Source organism: Nerophis ophidion, linkage group LG24, assembly GCF_033978795.1.
Source record: "Nerophis ophidion isolate RoL-2023_Sa linkage group LG24, RoL_Noph_v1.0, whole genome shotgun sequence".
NCBI lineage: Eukaryota > Metazoa > Chordata > Actinopteri > Syngnathiformes > Syngnathidae > Nerophis > Nerophis ophidion.
In genome coordinates, this window is record NC_084634.1 from 31,279,193 (window position 1) to 31,300,449 (window position 21,257).

At 39.4% G+C, this 21,257-nt stretch overlaps 1 non-coding gene across 1 annotated transcript; it reads right to left on the reverse strand.

Moving 5' to 3' along the window:
• Window positions 1-936: 936 nt before the first annotated feature.
• On the reverse strand, window positions 937-1,019 carry trnal-cag (transfer RNA leucine (anticodon CAG)). Its single transcript has one exon. It is a non-coding gene; the product is annotated as a tRNA-Leu (tRNA).
• Window positions 1,020-21,257: the final 20,238 nt, after the last annotated feature.

A 21,257-nucleotide genomic window follows, 5' to 3' on the forward strand; every position in this document is an offset into this window, starting at 1 on the left:
CGCAACATACTAGAAAAGTTAAAAAATATGGCGGCTTTTGACTCATAAATCAGTGGCGATTGTATTAATACATTTTGAACTGTATGAATTATAACATTTTGATATGTTATTGACGCTCCTCGGGCGGAATTTGTGATATGTTCTTTTTTTTTTTTTTTTAAACATATCCTTCTGCGCATGCCCATTCAATCTATTTAAATGATTATTTCTCTATCGTGATAAAAGTAGTTCGTTTTGAAAGTAATATAGCTTATTTGGATTGCATTGGCACTCACACGATTGACAGCAGACCTTTAAAAAAGTTAATTAAACCGGTAAAAAAAAAAAAAATTAATTTAGCATAGAATAGAAACGACGGTAAATTGCTCGTGGAAAACACACCGAACAAAAATGCATGTTTCACATCAATTGTACGTTTGTTGGGTTTTTTAGATCCCCTTTATTCTGAAAATTATCAAAAAGTAATCCATATAGGTTCATACGGTCTTCAAAATAATTATGCAATTTTGTATTGTATTACCATGAATTGATTAACGTGGACCCCGACTTAAACAAGTTGAAAAACTTATTCGGGTGTTACCATTTAGTGGTCAATTGTACGGAATATGTACTAAACTGTGCAATCTACTAATAAAAGTTTCAATCAATCAATCAATATTATTATAGCCAGACTTGTGTGTTTATTTCCTTATCTGACGGTTTCCGGGTGATGTGATGTCACATCCAATAAGGAAAACAACGGTTGATTAGTGGTACGTGCTTATTTTTAAACATATGCTTCTGCGCATGCCCATTCAATCTATTTAAATGATTATTTCTCTATCGTCATAAAAGTAGTTCGTTTCATCCATTTTCAAATAGACACGAGAGTAAATTGCTTGTTGATAACACACCGAACAAAAATGCATATTCACTTCGATGTAATTAAAAAGAAGTTGTCAGAAGTGGGATTCGAACCCACGCCTACAGAGTAGACTACGACCTGAACGTAGCGCCTTAGACCGCTCGGCCATCCTGACGTAGTTCACCCTCGTCGCAATTTGCTTTTTTGTATACTGATATTATGTTTCTGTGATCATTATTGTTATATCTATATGTATATAAATAGTTGGATACAATACATAACATCACTCAATGGTTGTGTGTTCATTGACAGCTCACAAACAGAAGGTGTGTAGTCACACTGTAAATTTATAGCAGCGATAAAGAGGGACACGTGTATTGTGGTGCAGGACTTACAAATCAAAGCTGTCAGGCCTCATATTGACCACACTGTCTTCACCAGCAAGATTTATTGGGAGAAAGACAGAGAAGGAGTATGCCAGACGCTCTGCAAAAATGTTACCGGCACACACAGACATGGACAAAGTCATTACTTCAACAACAGCCTTCCAAAAATAAAACAAAAAAAAATCTGTCTGAAGCACCAAAAAAGTTAAAAGCCTTATGTAAATGTTATAATGAAGGCAACACATTAACTAAGTGTCTCGATCAGAAGTGAGATAACTCCTGGAAATTACGGGCTTAAAACTGCCAAAGGTATAGATGTGTGTGCCTAAGTTAAAGGAAAGGACAGGCGGTCTTCTTCTAATGGATGTATTACAATCGTTGCAAGCTGGGTAATGTTTGCTGTGGTCTGGAACAACATGGTAATGTTTGCTGTGATCTGGAACAACATGCCCCACAATCAAAAATGCAGCCAGTATTACATACATATGACACCTGCAAATATAAATTACACACACAGAGGACATGAGTAAAGGAAATTAAATGAACTCAAATATACCTACAAACGATAAAGCTTGCGGGTTAAATTCCCCGGATTATGGTTGTTGAATTGTTGTAAAAAACGGATTTTTATACACTAAATGCTGTTAATGCACGTTGCTATGTAGCATTAAGCTAGTGCACGATTAGCTAGCTTAATGCTATATAGCATTAAACTAATCCACTTCGATTATCTTAATGCTATATAGCAGTGGTCCCCATAAAAAAATAGATATATATATTTTTTAAAATTATTAAATCAACATAAAAAACACTATATACATTGTATATCAATGTAGATCAATACAGTCTGCAGGGATACATTCCGTAAGCACACATGATTGTATTTCTTTATAACGTTTCTGTTGCCCGAACTTGTGGTATGCAAATTCATAAATTTCTTGTTTAAAAATAATTGCTTCTCTTTCTGCTTGGAATAACCTATTCTGTCTATGTTCTGACCAGGTCTCTTGTAAGAGAGAGACCTGATACATCATCAATAATAATAATATTCCGTTCAGCTCTACAGCTAATTTGAAACTCATGTTCATTTTAACATATTCAATTTTAGACAACTACAAAGACGCATTAAAAATAATGCAACAATATGGAAAGGGCTGCAACACCTCAGACCTGCAATCTCAGGCAGAGAATGAGATTGAGCTGCTGGAAAAAAGGAACAGGAAGCCAGTGTAAGTGTGTTCTGTCTTGTTTTTGTCATTTTTCTACAGTAAAAGGAAGGTTATTTCCGGTAGCATTCAAAAATAGACCAAAGATGCTTGTACTATATGTATATTTGGCAATTTTGGTAATGCAAAAATCTTAAAGATATGGTTACCCAACAGCCATCGTCTCGGGGACTCTGATGATAGCGAAGAAGACCCGGGAAATCAATCAATCAATCAATCAATGTTTATTTATATAGCCCCAAATCACAAATGTCTCAAAGGACTGCACAAATCATTACGAATACAACATCCTCGGAAGAACCCACAAAAGGGCAAGGAAAACTCACACCCAGTGGGCAGGGAGAATTCACATCCAGTGGGACGCCAGGGACAATGCTGACTATGAGAAACCTTGGAGAGGACCTCAGATGTGGGCAACCCCCCCCCCCCCCCCCCACCTCTAGGGGACCGAAAGCAATGGACGACGAGCGGGTCTAACATGATACTGTGAAAGTTCAATCCATAGTGGCTCCAACACAGCCGCGAGAGTTCAGTTGAAGCGGATCCAAGACAGCAGCGAGAGTCCCGTCCACAGGAAACCATCTCAAGCGGAGGCGGATCAGCAGCGTAGAGATGTCCTTAATCGATACAGGCGAGCAGTCCATCCTGGGTCCCGACGAGCGGTCCATCCTGGGTCTCGACTCTGGACAGCCAGTACTTCATCCATGGTCATCGGACCGGACCCCCTCCACAAGGGAGGGGGGGACATAGGAGAAAGAAAAGAATCGGCAGATCAACTGGTCTAAAAAGGAGGTCTATTTAAAGGCTAGAGTATACAGATGAGTTTTAAGGTGAGACTTAAATGCTTCTACTGAGGTAGCATCTCGAACTGTTCCCGGGAGGGCATTCCAGAGTACTGGAGCCCGAACGGAAAACGCTCTATAGCCCGCAGACTTTTTTGGGCTCTAGGAATCACTAATAAGCCGGAGTCTTTTGACCGCTGATTTCTTGCCGGGACATATGGTACAATACAATCGGCAAGATAGGATGGAGCTAGACCGTGTAGTATTTTATACGTAATTAGTAAAACCTTAAAGTCACATCTTAAGTGCACAGGAATCCAGTGCAGGTGAGCCAGTACAGGCGTAATGTGATCAAACCTCGCATCTCTGGGGTTGGCAATCCAATTGCACATGCAGGCAGAGTAAGGAATAATCTCTTAATATCTAAAAAACGAAACCACCACATTAATATTAAAGATATGATTAACATTCTTCGTGCTAAAGATATTCCCCTCTCCTTGTATCCCTTCTCCCAGCTCCACCGTCTCGCCGAGTGCCAGCAAGAGTCATTAGTACTCGTCAACTCAACTCCTCAACTGGAGATAACTTTCTAGGTAAAGACTGATATCCGAATTAATATCTCAGCATCCAGTAACAATGGTTGACAGATCACAATCATTTAATACCAATTTATCTCCCTTAGCACCTCACCATGGGGAAGGACGTATTCATATGCTTTCACCAGCACCTGCATTAAACATACAGAGAGTTACACAAGGTAGGGACTGATCTCTGAAATATTAGTAAATAGATAGGCCCCTTGTGTATTATCAGTCATTGTTAACTGATGACTCTCTCACAATGCCCACCTCACTCGGAACGGCAGTCCCTCCTCGACTCCCTCAACATGTGGCAGACAGAGGAGCCTGAATCCCGCCTGGCCTATAGGCCAACATGGCGTAGGGGAAGAATGGCTAACAACATTTCCTGATCTGGTGATCAATAACTGACAAATACCGGATGGTGTGCCACAGATATATTTGTATATTTACTTTATAGAGTGAATTGACCGTGTTTTGTTTCTGCCAATTGACAATATTGTTAGTTTAAAAATACAAGGCAGTGCATATTTATAAGCTTAGGCCTACATTGCTGTAGTAGGGCCTAGTGATACATCACTAGGATAAAATAGGAAACTAACACTACAGTGTTAGTTTCCTATTTTATCCTACAGCAAGAACAGAAGGGATTTTGAAAATCAGATAAACGGGTCCAAAATGGACCGGGGCCAGATGAGGCAAGGTTTTTATGGGTCCGTTGCTGGTCCGCGGCGGATATACGTGCGGCATTTGTAGGTCCTAAGCGCACCCGCCGCGGAGGTAAGGTTTTGATCATTGAGCTCGGACTCACGGCGGGTCCGCGACCAGCCTCCGTGGCGGATCCGTTCCTGATGACAGGTGGATCCCGATATGGGTCCGTTTCGCGGGTCCGTTTCGGAAAGCGCAGTACCTGTTTTTGCTGTGTGGGTAGGGCGGTTCTAAAGAACCGGATGCGGCTCGAGAGCCACAGTTAGCTGACCCCCGCCCTAGACTATGGGAAGACACTGTTTGTATGTTTGTGGAAAGTTTTTATTTGTTTGCCCAGAAATAAACATTTGTGATGTCAGAGGTCACTGATGATGTACCTGAGTGAGGGTCTCAGCTCCAAACCTAACTTTATGGAGCGTGTGGTTTATAGGTAGAAAAAAATGTGTGTAGCTTCTGTTTACTGCTGCACAATCCAACTTTCTGCTTTGTAAAGCAAGCGATGCCATTAGTGAATAATGAAAGTGCTTGCTTTACTGTATGTTGTTGGCAACAGACAATTTTACTTTGGGGATTAAACAGAGGTGGGACCAAGTCATTATTTTGCAAGTCATAAGTAATTCTCAAGTCTTTGCCTTCAAGTCCTGAGTCTCGTCCCAAGTCAAGACAGGCAAGTCCCGAGTCAAGTCCAAGGTCAAGACTGGAAAGTCTCAAGTCAAGTCCCAAGTCCTGCATTTTAAGTTTCGAGTCCTTTCAAGTCAATATGTTTACACTAATAGTGTATGCTTTTAAAACGCTGTATTTATTTATTAAAACAAGTGCATTTGAAATTGCAGGAAAAAAGTAGTGCTGACATTGCACTTCATAATAACACTATGAACCAGTCATTTTAATCATTTAACTCATTCCTTTTCAGAATAAACACATTTGTGTGCAACTGTACTTATTTGCACAAAAGTGTTTACATTGTATTTCCATGGCATATTGCATTGTAACTAGTTCCGCAGCAGTTTCTATCCTGTTCTTACCTTATCTCATTGATCTAGTCTCATACTGTATGTGTTGATGAAAATCATAAGTACATGAACATAATGAACAGAGTTGTACTTTTTAGATGTTAGGGCCCTATGCAATATGTACACAAATTCTAAATATAGTATACATTTTAACTGACATTTATTTGACTATGTTTGTCTTTTTGTTGGTGGCTAAAATACGATGTGCTTCTGACCGCCGTCTAACATTATGTTACTGTGTGTGATACACTGACTAACGTAACGTTATGTGTAGATACCTCATGCAACCCTGCTTAGAAAAATCACTTTACAAAAAGTATGAAGAAGGTAGCGAACTGTAGTGGATGCAAAAGATTGCTGTGTTTGCAATGACCAGAGACATCTTATATGTAGACGCAGCATTGGCTGCTGTGATGTGAGAAATTGGGCGGCCATCTTGAAGTGGTGATGAGGTGCCGGAGAGCAGCCTAAACTGACAGTTGACAGGCAGACAACAAAGATGGTGTTCAGCGTTTTCCTGCTCAAGTGAGCGGACTGTTGAAAATAGGAATCGGGGGATTACTTTTCACATGTAACATTTAACATTAACATACTATTGGTTGTATTTCGTGAAAATAATATTACCACAGAGTTGAGTAGGAGCAAAGATCTTCAATATTTGTATGCGAAAATCACAAAGAAATCTTCCGGAGGAGTAGGACCCCCCTACAGGGGTTTGGTGTACAAACTTTAAGCCTCACCTAAAACAAAATTCACCACCTGCCACTGATTATGATGCATTCTCATTTTAGGCAAAGTATAAGAAAACACTTTAACAGTATAATTGTAACCAGGAATAAGTATTCAAGTAACAATATTCAAATAATAACATTGATGGGTAGGACAGAATTTGGTTTTATTCTGAATCAAGTGAAACAGATTGGTGGTTTTAGCTGATGTATACCCACACAGCTATAAGACTCCTTGGTGGATCCCCCGCGGAGGTATCGCACTTTTCGGAATGGACCCGCGGCAGGTGCGCTTGGGACCCGCACATACATCCGCCGCGGACCAGCAATGAACTCGTAGAAACCCTGGATCATCTGGCCCGGGTCCATTTTGTACCCCTTTATCTTATTTTGATCATCCCATCTGTTCTTGCTGTAAGATAAAATAGGAAACTAACATTATCACTAGGCCCTACTACAGCAATATAGGCCTAAGCTTTAATATGCATTGCCTTGTATTTTTAAACTAACTATATTGTCAATATAAATATTAAATTTATTAGGCTACAACTTCAACGAAATGCTGCTCATGCACAGCTAACATATCAGAAAATGAATAACTGGTGAATGACAAGAAGTTAAATAAAAGGTTGTTTATTGGTACATTTTTATTCCTCCTGATCTGTCTGTGGAGGTGGAGGTGGGACTCGTCTCCTCGCTGCCCGATCCGCCACCAGGTTGAACCACCTGTTCGTGTGTTTGGGGACCTCAGCATCCGTGGCTGACCTTGTCACCACATTTTTTCTCACAGCACCTGTAATCAAACAAGATTACAAGACAGATACGTTTATGTTTATGGTATGAAGCATTCAAAGCCAAGTATTCTTACACGATACAAAATATGAGCTAGGTATTAGGGAGATTACATTTGAAAAAGAAACATGACTTAAAGTTACAGGAGGTGGTTAAAATAAGAGGTGTGTAAACTATGAGTTTGTGATCAGGGTATAGGTTTGCAAGACATCCAAAATGTTCAAAAAATATCGTTATTTGTTTTTTTTTATCAGAGTACAGCATGTGGATATATCTGTGTGGTTTCGTCATGTTTGTTTGGCTCTGTTGGATGACAGCGGCGGCGGGTGGGGGTGTTGGGGGTTGGGTTTAAAAATATCCATAACCCAACTTTGGGAAGTTGACATTGTTTTGTTATTATAGTTGTACTATCATTCTATGTTTGTATACCTGTAGGCCAATTAACAGGACCTCACATCATATAAATAGCCGAGTGCGGACCTGAACACACGTCACTGAACTTATAACCAATAGGAACCATTCCGCTTTGAAGGGGCGTTTGGCGAGCCGGTTGCAGTCGCACTACAAGGAACCATAGACAAGGAACGCCTCCTGAAGACTAGCTCCCGCGATGTTATGGGTCACGTGATATGATCGCGACACTGTGACGTTGGCTTGTTGTTGACACCCTTCCAATTGATCTGATGTGAAACTTCATCTGTGAAGATCCTGCCCAGGATGTTCCAGGTCACCCGCTTCACATCCTGGCCTCCAATGATGGCCAAAGAAGAAATCTAAAAGGCAAAAGACATCTCTATAAACAAATAGGTAAATATTTTTAAGCTTAAGTTGCTTCCTGTTGAACGCGTCAGGAAATGTAGAAAAACAGAACCTGTTCTCTTGGCTCATGGACCTATGCTACCTTTACACACGTTGTCAAACCAGGCAGATTGTGATTCACTGACAATCTTGCCGCTGGGAAAAGGCGGTTCAGAAAGACCTGATTGTCAGGGCTGATTCAAGAGAATATTTGCATAATCGTGGACAATCAATAATTCTAATGAAACCATTAATATTAAGTATGAACCCTCACCACTGTTTGTCGAGCTGGGCCATTTGATTGTTCCTTCAAAAATGCCTCAAAAGCCTCCACTGTCTCCAACTGTTCCAGTGGAAACTGGATATTGACCGGCATTTCAGGTAGTGGTCAACCTGCTGGTTAAGAAGTTGACCTTTGCCATCAGCAGGCCTTGGCTGTGTTCAATCGTTTCCAGCAGGCTAAGGATCTGGACCTCAGCCGCTGTTGACAAACAGCAGTATAAAATATATCATGTTTCAGTGTTTATCCTCATTACTCATAATCCTGACATTAGCTATTGACCTTCGTTAATGACAAAAGTTATTGACAAAGTTTGGAGAAAATATGTGATTGGTTGTGAATTTGAATTTTTTCCAAAATCTGTGGCACAGAATGACCATCCGGTATTTGTCAGTTATTGCTCACCAGAACAGGAAATGTTGTCGGCCATTCTTCCCCCTCTCCATGTTGGCCTGTAGGCCAGTCTGGATCCAGGCTCCTCTGTCTGCCACATGTTGAGGGAGTCGAGGAGGGACTGCCGTTCCTAGTGAGGTGGGCATTGTGAGAGAGTCATCAGTTAACCATGACTGATAATACCCAATGGGCCTATCTATTCACTAATATTTCCGAGATCAGTCCCTACCTTGTGTAAACTCTCTGCATGTTTAATGCAGGTGCTGGTGAATTCATATGAATAAGTCCTTCCCCATGGTGAGGTGCTAAGGGAGATAAAATGGTATTAAATGGTTGTGATTTTTTATGCAGTATGCAGAAATCGGAGCTCAGATGCAATCTAATTTGAAACCAAGTGACCATGGATGTGTTAATATACAGTAGAATGGGCCCACTGTATTCAATATTATTTCGGAGATCAGTCTTTACCTAGAAAGTTATATCCAGTCGAGGAGTTGAGTTGCTGGCACTCGGCGAGACGGTGGAGCTGGGAAAAGGGATACAAGGAGAGGGGAATATCTTTAGCACTAAGAATGTTAACCATATCTTTAATATTAATGTGATGGTTTTGTTTTTTCGATGTTAAGAGAGTATTCCTTACTCTGCATGTGCAATTGGCTTGCCAACCCCAGAGATGCGAGGTCACCATTTTCTTCCTCGCTATCATCCGAGTACCCGAGACGATGGCTGTTGGGTAAACATATCATTAGGATTATTGCAATACCAAAATTGCCAAATATGCATATAGTACAAAAACAAGACAGAACACACTTACACTGGCTTCCTGTTCCTTTTTTTCTGGCAGCTCAACCTCATTCTCTGCCTGAGATTGCAGGTCTGAGGTGTTGCAGCCCTTTCCATATTGTTGCATTATTTTTAATGCGTCTTTGTAGTTGTCTAAAATTGAATATGTTAAAATGAAAATGAGTTTCAAATTAGCTGTAGAGCTGAACGGAATATTATTATTATCAATGATTATGTATCAGGTCTCTCTCTTACGAGAGACCTGGTCAGAACATAGACAGAATAGGTTATTCCAAGCAGAAAGAGAAGCAACTAAGACATTATTTTCAAACAAGAAATTTATGAATTTGCATACCACAAGTTCGGACAACAGAAACGTAATATCTTGGCCGCCCTTTTTTGAACGTCTGCACGTGTCCTTCGTCTTAAGTTTGATAAAGAGACAGGCACAGTCTTTCTATTTATGTTTGCGCTAAAAGACAAGAAAATACAGTAAAGTTTATCATTGATCATTGTTTCTAATGTATTATTTTCGGGTCTCCCCATGTCTAGCATTAAAAGATTACAGTTGGTACAAAATGCGGCTGCTAGACTTTTGACAAGAACAAGAAAGTTTGATCACATTACGCCTGTACTGGCTCACCTGCACTGGCTTCCTGTGCACTTAAGATGTGACTTTAAGGTTTTACTACTTACGTATAAAATACTACACGGTCTAGCTCCATCCTATCTTGCCGATTGTATTGTACCATATGTCCCGGCAAGAAATCTGCGTTCAAAGGACTCCGGCTTATTAGTGATTCCCAAAGCCCAAAAAAAGTCTGCGGGCTATAGAGCTTTTTCATTTCAGACTCCAGTACTCTGGAATGCCCTCCCGGTAAAAGTTCGAGATGCCACCTCAAAACTCATTTGTATACTCTAGCCTTTAAATAGACTCCCTTTTTAGACCAGTTGATCTGCCGTTTCTTTTCTTTTTCTCCTATGTCCCACTCTCCCTTGTGGAGGGGGTCCGGTCCGATCCGGTGGCCATGTACTGCTTGCCTGTGTATCGGCTGGGGACATCCCTGCGCTGCTGATTCGCCTCCGCTTGGGATGTTTTCCTGCTGGCTCCGCTGTGTACGGGACTCTCGCTGCTGTGTTGGATCCGCTTTGGACTGGACTCTCGCGACTGTGGTGGATCCATTATGGATTGAACTTTCACAGTATCATGTTAGACCCGCTCGACATCCATTGCTTTCCTCCTCTCCAAGGTTCTCATAGTCATCATTGTCACCGACGTCCCACTGGGTGTGAGTTTTTCCTTGCCCTTATGTGGGCCTACCGAGGATGTCGTAGTGGTTTGTGCAGCCCTTTGAGACACCAGTGATTTAGGGCTGTATAAGTAAACATTGATTGATTGATTGAATGTTATATTTTAATAAATACATTGTTAAATGGTGGTGTTGTCTGTTTCATTGCTACAAACTAGACAAGATATAGGGCAACGTTAAATTGTGGGTGCACTTCTTGATTTGGCCGCATGAATAGGCCAAGAGCTGCTAGAAAAATGTGTGAGCAACATTACCTTTTAAACAACCAGAAAGTATCTTACTTGATTAAGCGAACGCAGATGAAAGTCTATAGACTTTCAGGTGTTTATATATGTTTATGTTTAAGTATTTGGAAGACGCTTTTGTCCAAAGCGACATACACTATATATATATATATATATATATATATATATATATATATATATATATATATATACAAAACAATCACTGTAAACATTGTCATTTAAGGAAAGAATGTAATACAAAATATCAGTACAAAGTGTTAAGACGGAGTAAACTCTTTGCAGCTGCAGCAACAGAGATACAGTCTGTAGGTCCCTAAGATATATAGATATCTAATGTATTCATACATTGTTTATGTAGGATATACGCATGTTTATATAACCTAATCATACTGTTTCTTGAACTTAGAAATAGCTGACGGTTTTTTCCCCCCCTTCTCTGGGATTATATTCCCAGTTTTGATCTCGGACATCTGATCACTTATAGCATATCAATCAATCAATCAATCAATGTATTTTATTTCGGCAATCTTCACATAAAACAAAGAACAACCACAAAAAAAGAAAAGAAAAAAAAAAACACTCATTTGAGCAATGATTGAGCCGAAAGGGTGTAGGTTGAAGCAACGCTTATATAAACCTACCCCATCACAACAAGAACAAGGTTCAAAATATATAAAATCTAAAACATGCTTCACTTATATTACTTTTTTTTTAAACAATATATAAGTAACTTATATGTAGCACACGTCTTATATACACAGTTTAACATTTAAATCAAACATATACATTTGTACACTTATATATCCATCCATCCATTTTCTACCGCTTATTCCCTTTCGGGGTCGCGGGGGGCGCTGGCGCCTATCTCATATATATATATATATATATATATATATATATATATATATATATATATGTATATTATATATACACAATTTATTTAAATTCCATATAAAGTGATAATATATACATTTTAATATAACCTATATGTATAATTATGCAATCATAAATTGTATTTATATACATATTATATATTATTGTCTTTCTAAAACAATGTTTGCTCTTCTTTCTTATATTTACTAATGATAAATGATTTAAAAAGCTTTTTAAACTGGTTTATGTTGGTGCTGTGTTTTATTTCATCCTTTAAACAGTTCCATATTTTAATGCCTGCTATTGTTATACTCATTCGTTTCTGCGTTGTTCTACAATATTGGATCTTAAAAAGTAGTTCTCCTCTTAAATTATAATTCCCTTCTCTCTGTAAAAATCTTCTCTGTAACCCTGTTGGAAGTAAATCTTTACTTGCTTTATAAATCATTTGGGCAGTCTTTAGTTGGATGAGATCTGGTAGTTTTAAATCAAATGTTTTTATAAATAATCCATTAGTGTGTTCTTGGGGTCCTGTGTTATGTATCAGTCTGATGGCCCTTTTTTGCATTATGAACAGTGGTTGAATGTTCGTCCTATATGTATTTCCCCAAACTTCTAGACAGTAACTCAAATATGGTAAAACAAGTGTACAATAAAGAGTGTGTAATGTTTTTTGATTAAGAATGTGCCTTGTTTTACCCAGGACAGCAATACTTCTCGCCAACTTCCCTTTGATGTATGTAATGTGTGACTTCCAGCAGATCCTGTGGTCCAAGATCACAGCCAACAATTTGATTTTGTTTACTCTTTCTATACTAACATTGTCTGTATATAATTTCCTTTATAAATATATTTATTGAATAATACTTCAACAAAATATGAATTAAGTTCATAAACTGTTGAGAGAAAAAATACAACACTGCAATATTCAGAGTTGACAGCTAGATTTATTGTGGACATGTTCCATAAATATTGATGTTAAAGATTTCTTTTTTGTGAAGAAAAGTTTAGAATTAAGTTCATGTGTCGTGATCCGTTCCCCGGATCATATTATGTTTAGGTTTTTTTTTTTTTTTTTTTTTTTTTTTTTTGTGCAAATATATTTTATTAGATTTTACAGTTAAAATGACAAACAGTCACATCCACTCATACACACACACATACACACTTGAGGAGAGAGGTGCACATGAACTTTAACAACTCAAGGTTTACAGTACAGACATTATTAGAAAATATACCCATATATTGTATATATATATACATACACACACACATATATATATCCATACATATATATATATATACATATATATCCATCCATCCCGCTGCGGCTCACGATCAGCAGGCTATCGAGATCACAGCAAAATAGATGAACATACCTCGGCATCAAGGATCCTCCGGAAGTGTTCACAAGATCACCTCCCGAGGGCCTGTCCACCGTACACACTTAGAGGGAAAAAAAAGGAAAAGTTACAGGGCTTGATCAATACAAAACAATAATCACAAAAAAAAAAAAAAAAAACAGAACAAAAAAGCAAGTAAACCATGACAAAACCATATCAGAAGTGACACAAGAAAAACAAATGTAGTGTTGAATCAGTACAAAAGATAATAACAATAACAATTAAAAATAAAAAAGGAATACAACTACAAAAAAATGGCAGTTTAGTTTTCCTTTAAATGTCTATAAGTTATGCTTCAATATATGTCAGTAAAGGTTTCCAGGTTAATTCCCATTTATTCATATTTGTAGAGTTTATAAATCTTATTTTTTCAAGAGTCATTACATTCACAAGTTCATTTAACCAGTTCCTGAAGTTGGGTGCAGATAGAGTATTCCAGTCTCTGAGAATGAGTCTTTTGGCCAAAACCGTCCCAAGCAGCAACACAGTTCTAATATGTTTTGGAAGCTTTTGTGTTTCTGAAGACCACCCAAATAAGATCATATCCCTATCAGGGACAATTTTTCTCTGATATACCCCCGAGTAAAAAAAGAAAATGCTGGACCAAAATGATTGAATAATTGGACATCCCCAAAACGAGTGAGACAATGATCCTTCAGCAGATTTACATTTATCACAAAGTGGAGATGTATCCGGATAAAATTTGTGTAATAAAACTTTAGAATAGTAAAAACGATGAATCACTTTAAACTGTATGAGCCTATGTCTGCTGTTAATTGAGCACTTGTGAATTTGAGAGAGTGTCTGTTCCCATTGCTGATTGGGTATTGTTGTTCTTAGTTCCTGTTCCCATGCTCTTTTAACACTGTCTGCTGATGTCATGGACATAATGAAGCAGCTGACAAATTTAGCGATAAACTTTTTACTTGTGGGTGGTAAATTTAATAGTTCTAAAAGAGGATGTTTTTCATTTACCAGCTGAGACTTTGAAATGTTTTCTTTAATAAATGTTTTTACCTGCAAATAGCAAAACCAACTGAATTGGGACAAATTGAATTTGATTCGCAATTGCTCAAATGACACAAGACTGTCCTCGACATAAATGTCTTTTATGCATTTAATTCCATTTGAGTACCAGTCCAAAAATGTTTTATCTGTTATCGATGGAATAAATGCATGATTGTGATATATTGGTGAATACATAGTTACATTGGAAATATTCAATTGTTTTTTAATTTGAGAAAGAATTTTGATAGAATTTCGTACTACGACACTATGACTTATTGATTTAATTGAAGAGACTGGTTTAGTAAAAAGTAACGATAGCAATGATGTATAAGGTTTCACTAATGACTGCAGTTCCAATTTCAGCCATAAGGGAGCAGAATTAAGAGATTCATTATTTGGGGACCCCATCTTCCAATAGGTCAATGCGTTCAGATTTGATGCCCAATAATAATTTTTGAACATTGGAAGACCCAGTCCCCCTTCCTCTGTAGATCTAAATAAGTGCTTTTTGGATATTCTGCGTTTTTTACATCCCCACACTGTATATAATTTTACATCTATATCCTTTCTCTTATTTCCAAATAACATAAAGTTAGTTTTATTTAGGTTTAATGATAATTTATTAGCATCAACCCATTTTTTTAGTTTACACATCTCCATGGTGACGGTCCTCAGGAGCTGCTGCAAGTCCACATCAGAACAGAGTACATTGGTGTCATCCGCAAATAACACATATTTAAGGTTTTCAGTTACTTTACAAATATCATTTATATACATGATGAACATCTTGTATATAAGAATATTGTATTACTGTTAAGCAAACTATGAATAATAAAACACGCCAAAACATGTGTCCTTTATCATAGCTACACGTATGTCCAAAAAAACATAAAAATCAGTGGTATTCAGTGAGGTAAAATGAATTAAATGCACTGACAGTTCATTGCTCCTTCCAAATGAATTGCACTGACTGGAGCGGATCACCACTCCAAGATGGCGGCCCCGCCCCGCGTCTCCTCAGCGCCAGTAGGCATTAGGGCTCGATGCTGTGTCTACTTATAAGATGTCTATGGTTATAGCGTTAGTGAGTTTACAGCCTCAATGATTTAACTACACAGCAACTAAAAGTGACGTTACTTAGCCAATAAACGTTAGCTTACATTAAAACTAACTGTTCTGCAAGTTCAAATGTCAAACGAAGTTGGAAGTTGTTGCGTGTCCGTCTGAAACCTTTGAACAGCATGTTTTGCATACTGCAAAGTCTTTTGTGTTGACCACCTTGTAATTTTTAAACCCAAACTAAATTATTTTAGGTATCATTTTGTGGGGCTTCACGGGGGCAGAGGGGTTACTGCGTCTGCCTCACAATACGAAGGTCCTGCAGTCCTGGGTTCAAATCCAGGCTCGGGATCTTTCTGTGTGGAGATTGCATGTTCTCCCCGTGAACGCGTGGGTTCCCTCCGGGTACTCCGGCTTCCTCCCACTTCCAAAGACATGCACCTGGGGATAGGTTGATTGGCAACACTAAATTGGCCCTAGTGTGTGAATGTGAGTGTGAATGTTGTCTGTCTGTCTGTGTTGGTCATCCTGCGATGAGGTGGCGAATTGTCCAAGGTGTACCCCGCCTTCCGCCCGATTGTAGCTGAGATAGGCGCCAGCGCCCCCCGTGACCCCGTAAGGGAGAAAGCGGTAGAAAATGGATGGATGGATCATTTTGTGCTCACTGGCGCGTTGTTTGAAAGCTCTTATTCGTTGGCTTTCCTCCAATTTGATTGCTTGAATGCTGAAAGATGAAAAAAACGTGGATCTAATTTGATTGGATGTTGAACTGACAGGCAGCACACACACACTGACAGACACACGTACACAATAAAAGATTGGAGCGCTCCTGAATGACCTTTTAATCTTTGAGTTTTGGGGAAAGTAACAAGTCCTGTCAAGTCACAAGGCTCAAGTCCAAGTGTATAGTCACAAGTCATTGATGTTAAAGTCTAAGTCGAGTTGCAAGTTTCTTTACATTTTGTCAAGTCGATTCTAAAGTCATCAAATTCATGACTCAAATCTGACTCGAGTCCAAATCATGTGACTCGAGTCACGCCTCTGGGATTAAAGGATGCAAGTTGGCATTATATTATTGCAGCTGCAGTAGCACGTTAACAAAGAAGATTTCTTAATATATTAAAATAAATGGGAAATTATAAGGTAAAAATACAAAACCCATCCATCCATCCATCCATCATCTTCCGCTTATCCGAGGTCGGGTCGCGGGGGGAACAGCCTAAGCAGGGAAACCCAGACTTCCCTCTCCCCAGCCACTTCGTCTAGCTCTTCCCGGGGGATCCCGAGGCGTTCCCAGGCCAGCCGGGAGACAACGTGTTCTGGGTCTTCCCCGTGGCCTCCTACCGGTTGGACGTGCCCTGAACACCTCCCTAGGGAGGCGTTCGGGTGACATCCTGACCAGATGCCCGAACCACCTCATCTGGCTCCTCTCGATGTGGAGGAGCAGCGGCTTTACTTTGAGTTCCTCCCGGATGGCAGAGCTTCTCACCCTATCTCTAAGGAAGAGCCCCGCCACCCGGCGGAGGAAACTCATTTCGGCCGCTTGTACCCGTGATCTTATCCTTTCGGTCATGACCCAAAGCTCATGACCATAGGTGAGGATGGGAACGTAGATCGACCGGTAAATTGAGAGCTTTGCCTTCCGGCTCAGCTCCTTCTTCACCACAACAGATCGGTACAACGTCCGCATTACTGAAGACGCCGCACCGATCCGCCTGTCGATCTCACGATCCACTCTTCCCTCACTCGTGAACAAGACTTCTAGGTACTTGAACTCCTCCACTTGGGGCAGGGTCTCCTCCCCAACCCGGAGATGGCATTCCACCCTTTTCCGGGCGAGAACCCTGGACTCGGACTTGGAGGTGCTGATTCTCATTCCAGTCGCTTCACACTCGGCTGCGAACCGATCCAGCGAGAGCTGAAGATCCCGGTCAGATGAAGCCATCAGGACCACATCATCTGCAAAAAGCAGAGACCTAATCCTGCGGTCACCAAACCGGAACCCCTCAACGCCTTGACTGCGCCTAGAAATTCTGTCCATAAAAGTCATGAACAATTTGAGGAATGCTCATCAAACACTTATTTGGAACATCCCACAGGTGAACAGGCTAATTTAGAAAAGGTGGGTGCCATGATTGGATATAAAACCAGCTTCCATGAAATGCTCAGTCATTCACACACAAGGATGGGGCGAGGGTCACCACTTTGTGAATAAATGCGTGAGCAAATTGTTGAACAGTTTAAGAAGAAAATATCTCAACGAGCTATTGCAAGGAATTTAGGTATTTCACCATTTACGGTCCGTAATATCAAAATGTTCAGAGAATATGGAGAAATCACTGCACGTAAGGGATGATATCACGGACCTTGGATCCCTCCGGCGGTACTGCATCAAAAAGCGACATCAGTGTTCCTGGGCTTAGGAACACTTCAGAAAACCACTGTCAGTTACTACAGTTCATAGCTACATCTGTAAGAGCAAGTTAAATCTCTCCTATGCAAAGCCAAAGCCATTTATCAACAACACCCAGAAACGCTGCCGGCTTCGCTCGGCCCAAGCTCATCTAATATGGACTGATGCATAATGGAAAAGTGTTCTGTGTGCTGACGAGTCCACATATCAAATTGTTTTTGCAAACTGTGGACGTTGTGTCCTCCAAATTATTATAGGCGCAAAGTTCAAAAGCCAGCATCTGTGATGGTATGGGGGTGTTTTAGTGCCCAATGCATGGGTAACTTACACTTCTATGAAGGCACCATTAATGCTGAAAGGTACATACAGGTTTTGGAGCAACATATGTTGCCATCCAAGCAACGTTATCATGGACGCCCCTGCTTATTTCAGTAAGACAACGCCAAGCCACGTGTTACAACAGCGTGGCTCTATAGTAAAAGAGTGCGGGTACTAAACTGGCCTGTCTCCCATTGAAAATGTGTGGCGCATAATGAAACCTAAAATACCACAGCGGAGACCCCGGACTGTTAAACAACTTAAGCTGTACATCAAGCAAGAATGGGAAAGAATTCCACCTGAAAAGTTTCAAAAGTTGGTCTCCTCAGTTCCCAAACTTTTACTGAGTGTTGTTAAAAGGAGAGGCCATGTAACACAGTTATAAAAATGCCCCGTGCCAACTTTTTTGCAATGTGTTGCTGCCATTAAATTCTAAGTTTATGATTATTTCCAAAAAAAATAATTTCTCAGTAATGGCCTGGTCGAGGGCGGAGGGCCGTTTTTTATTATCAATTTACATTATGCATGCAGGTAATAACCTGTGATTAGTCATGATTAATCAAAATGCATATGCATTTGATTATCCGATTATTATTTTTTTGTATAACTTGCTTTAACACAAATAAAGGTGACAAGCAGATACAAACCCCGTTTCCATATGAGTTTGGAAATTGTGTTAGATGTAAATATAAAAGGAATACAATGATTTGCAAATCCTTTTCAAGCCATATTCAGTTGAACATGCTACAAAGACAACATATTTGAAGTTGGGAAAGGGGGCAGTAAATACTGATAAAGTTGAGGAATGCTCATCAAACACTTATTCGAAACATCCCACAAGTGTGCAGGCTAATTGGGAACAGGTGGGTGCCATGATTGGTTATAAAAACAGCTTTCCAAAAAATCTTTAGTCTTTCACAAGAAAGGATGGGGCGAGGTACACCCCTTTGTCCACAACTGTGTGAGCAAATAGTCAAAAAGTTTAAGAACAACGTTTCTCAAAGTGCAATTGTAAGAAATTTAGGGATTTCAACATCTACGGTCCATAATATCAACAAAAGGTCCAGAAAATCTGGATAAATCACTCCACGTAAGCGGCATGTCCGGAAACCAACATTGAATGACCGAGACCTTCGATCCCACAGACAGCACCGACATCAATCTCTAAAGGATATCACCACATGGGCTCAGGAACACTTCAGAAAACTACTGTCACTAAACACAGTTTGTCGCTACATCTGTAAGTGCAAGTTAAAGCTCTACTATGCAAAGCGAAAGCCATTTATCAACAACATCCAGAAACGCCGCCGGCTTCTCTGGGCCCGAGATCATCTAAGATGGACTGATGCAAAGTGGAAAAGTGTTCTGTGGTCTGACGAGTCCACATTTCAAATTGTTTTTGGAAATATTCGACATCGTGTCATCCGGACCAAAGGGGAAGCAAACCATCCAGACTGTTATCGAAGCAAAGTTCAAAAGCCCACATCTGTGATGGTATGGGGGTGCATTAGTGGCAAAGGCATGGGTAACTTACATATCTGTGAAGGCACCATTAATGCTGAAAGGTACATACAGGTTTTGGAACAACATATACTGCCATCCAAGCGCCGTCTTTTTCATGGATGCTCTGCTTATTTCAGCAATACAATTCCAAGCCACATTCAGCACGTGTTACAACAGCGTGGCTTCGTAGTAAAAGAGTGCGGGTATCTTTCTGGCCCGCCTGCAGTCCAGAACGGTCTCTCATTGAAAATGTGTGATGCATTATGAAGCGTAAAATACGACAGCGGAGACCTAGGACTGTTGAACGACTGAAGCTCTACATAAAACAAGAATGGGAAAGAATTCCACTTTCAAAGCTTCAACAATTACTTTCCTCAGTTCCCAAACGTTTATTGAGTGTTGTTAAAAGAAAAGGTGATGTAACACAGTGGTGAACATGCCCTTTCCCAACTAATTTGGCACGTGTTGCAGCCATGAAATTCTATGTTAATTATTACTTGCAAAAAAAATAAAGTTTATTAGTTTGAACATCAGATATCTTGTCTTTGTAGTGCAGTCAATTGAAAATGGGTTGAAAGGATTTGCAAATCATTGTATTCCGTTTATATTTACATCTAACACAATTTCCCAACTCATATGGAAACGGGGTTGGTATTTAAATATTTGTTTTTATCTCACAAATTTGCAATACCGTGTATCATAATATAAGTGGCATGATCAGATAATATTGAATATAATTTATTTATTGTCTTGTACTGTATAGTACACGCAATGTTTCTTTTAGTCGACTGTACTACATCCCTGAGACCTGTTTTTAATATTTTTGCGACCTTAACACTCAATGGTTTTTTTTTTAGTCGACTGTACTATACATCCCTGAGACCTGTTTTTAATATTTTTATAACTTTTTAATGGGAGGGTCAAAATATGAAAAGATGCATGAGTAATCACTACAAACTGCAATAACACAATTTTCCAATTTTCAATTGTTGCATTTATTTACAGTTGTACCCTGCCAAATTTCGCGTTAAAATACTATGGGATATTTTTAAAGTATTTTCTTGGAAAAAAAAAAAAAAGATAAAAATAAAACGTCCTATTTTAAGCATTTTCAGGCATGAAACTGGCTTAAATGAACTAAAGAGATAGCTACTAGAATAGAACAATCGAATCAAACATTGTGGACATTTATTGGCTCGGACTATCCATCCATCCATCCATCCATTTCTACCGCTTATTCCCTTTCGGGGTCACGGGGGGTGCTGGCGCCTATCTCAGCTACAATCGGGCGGAAGGCGGGGTACACCTTTTTAAATTACAAGAGTGTAAAGGCGACTAAATTCTGTTATTTGGGCTCTCTTGATGATTACAAATGTATTTAGAAGGTAATAAACAGGCTATCTATGCCCTTGTTATGAAAATAATGGATTTATCATTAATGACTCCTACTTAGCATGATAAAAGTGTACATAAACTGATTATTCAATTTTAATACAGCAACTATGGGTGCTTTTTTTGTACATTTAACCATTATAAAGATGGCAAAATACATACACTACATACATAAACACTATAGATTCCTAAAGGGGTTGGGTGACGTCATTTCCTGCTTTAAAAAAAATAAACTATTGACAAATTTGCATGTTGGCTGGAGACCAATTTGATGCACACGCAACATAAAAGCAACCCAAATCATCCCATATCCCTGCAAAAACGAAACAGATGTTTCAAAATATTTTTTTTTTTACGAAATAAATGTGTGACGAAGATGAAAAAGGGGGCGTGTCGTCTTCGGTGACAATATACGAGTGTGG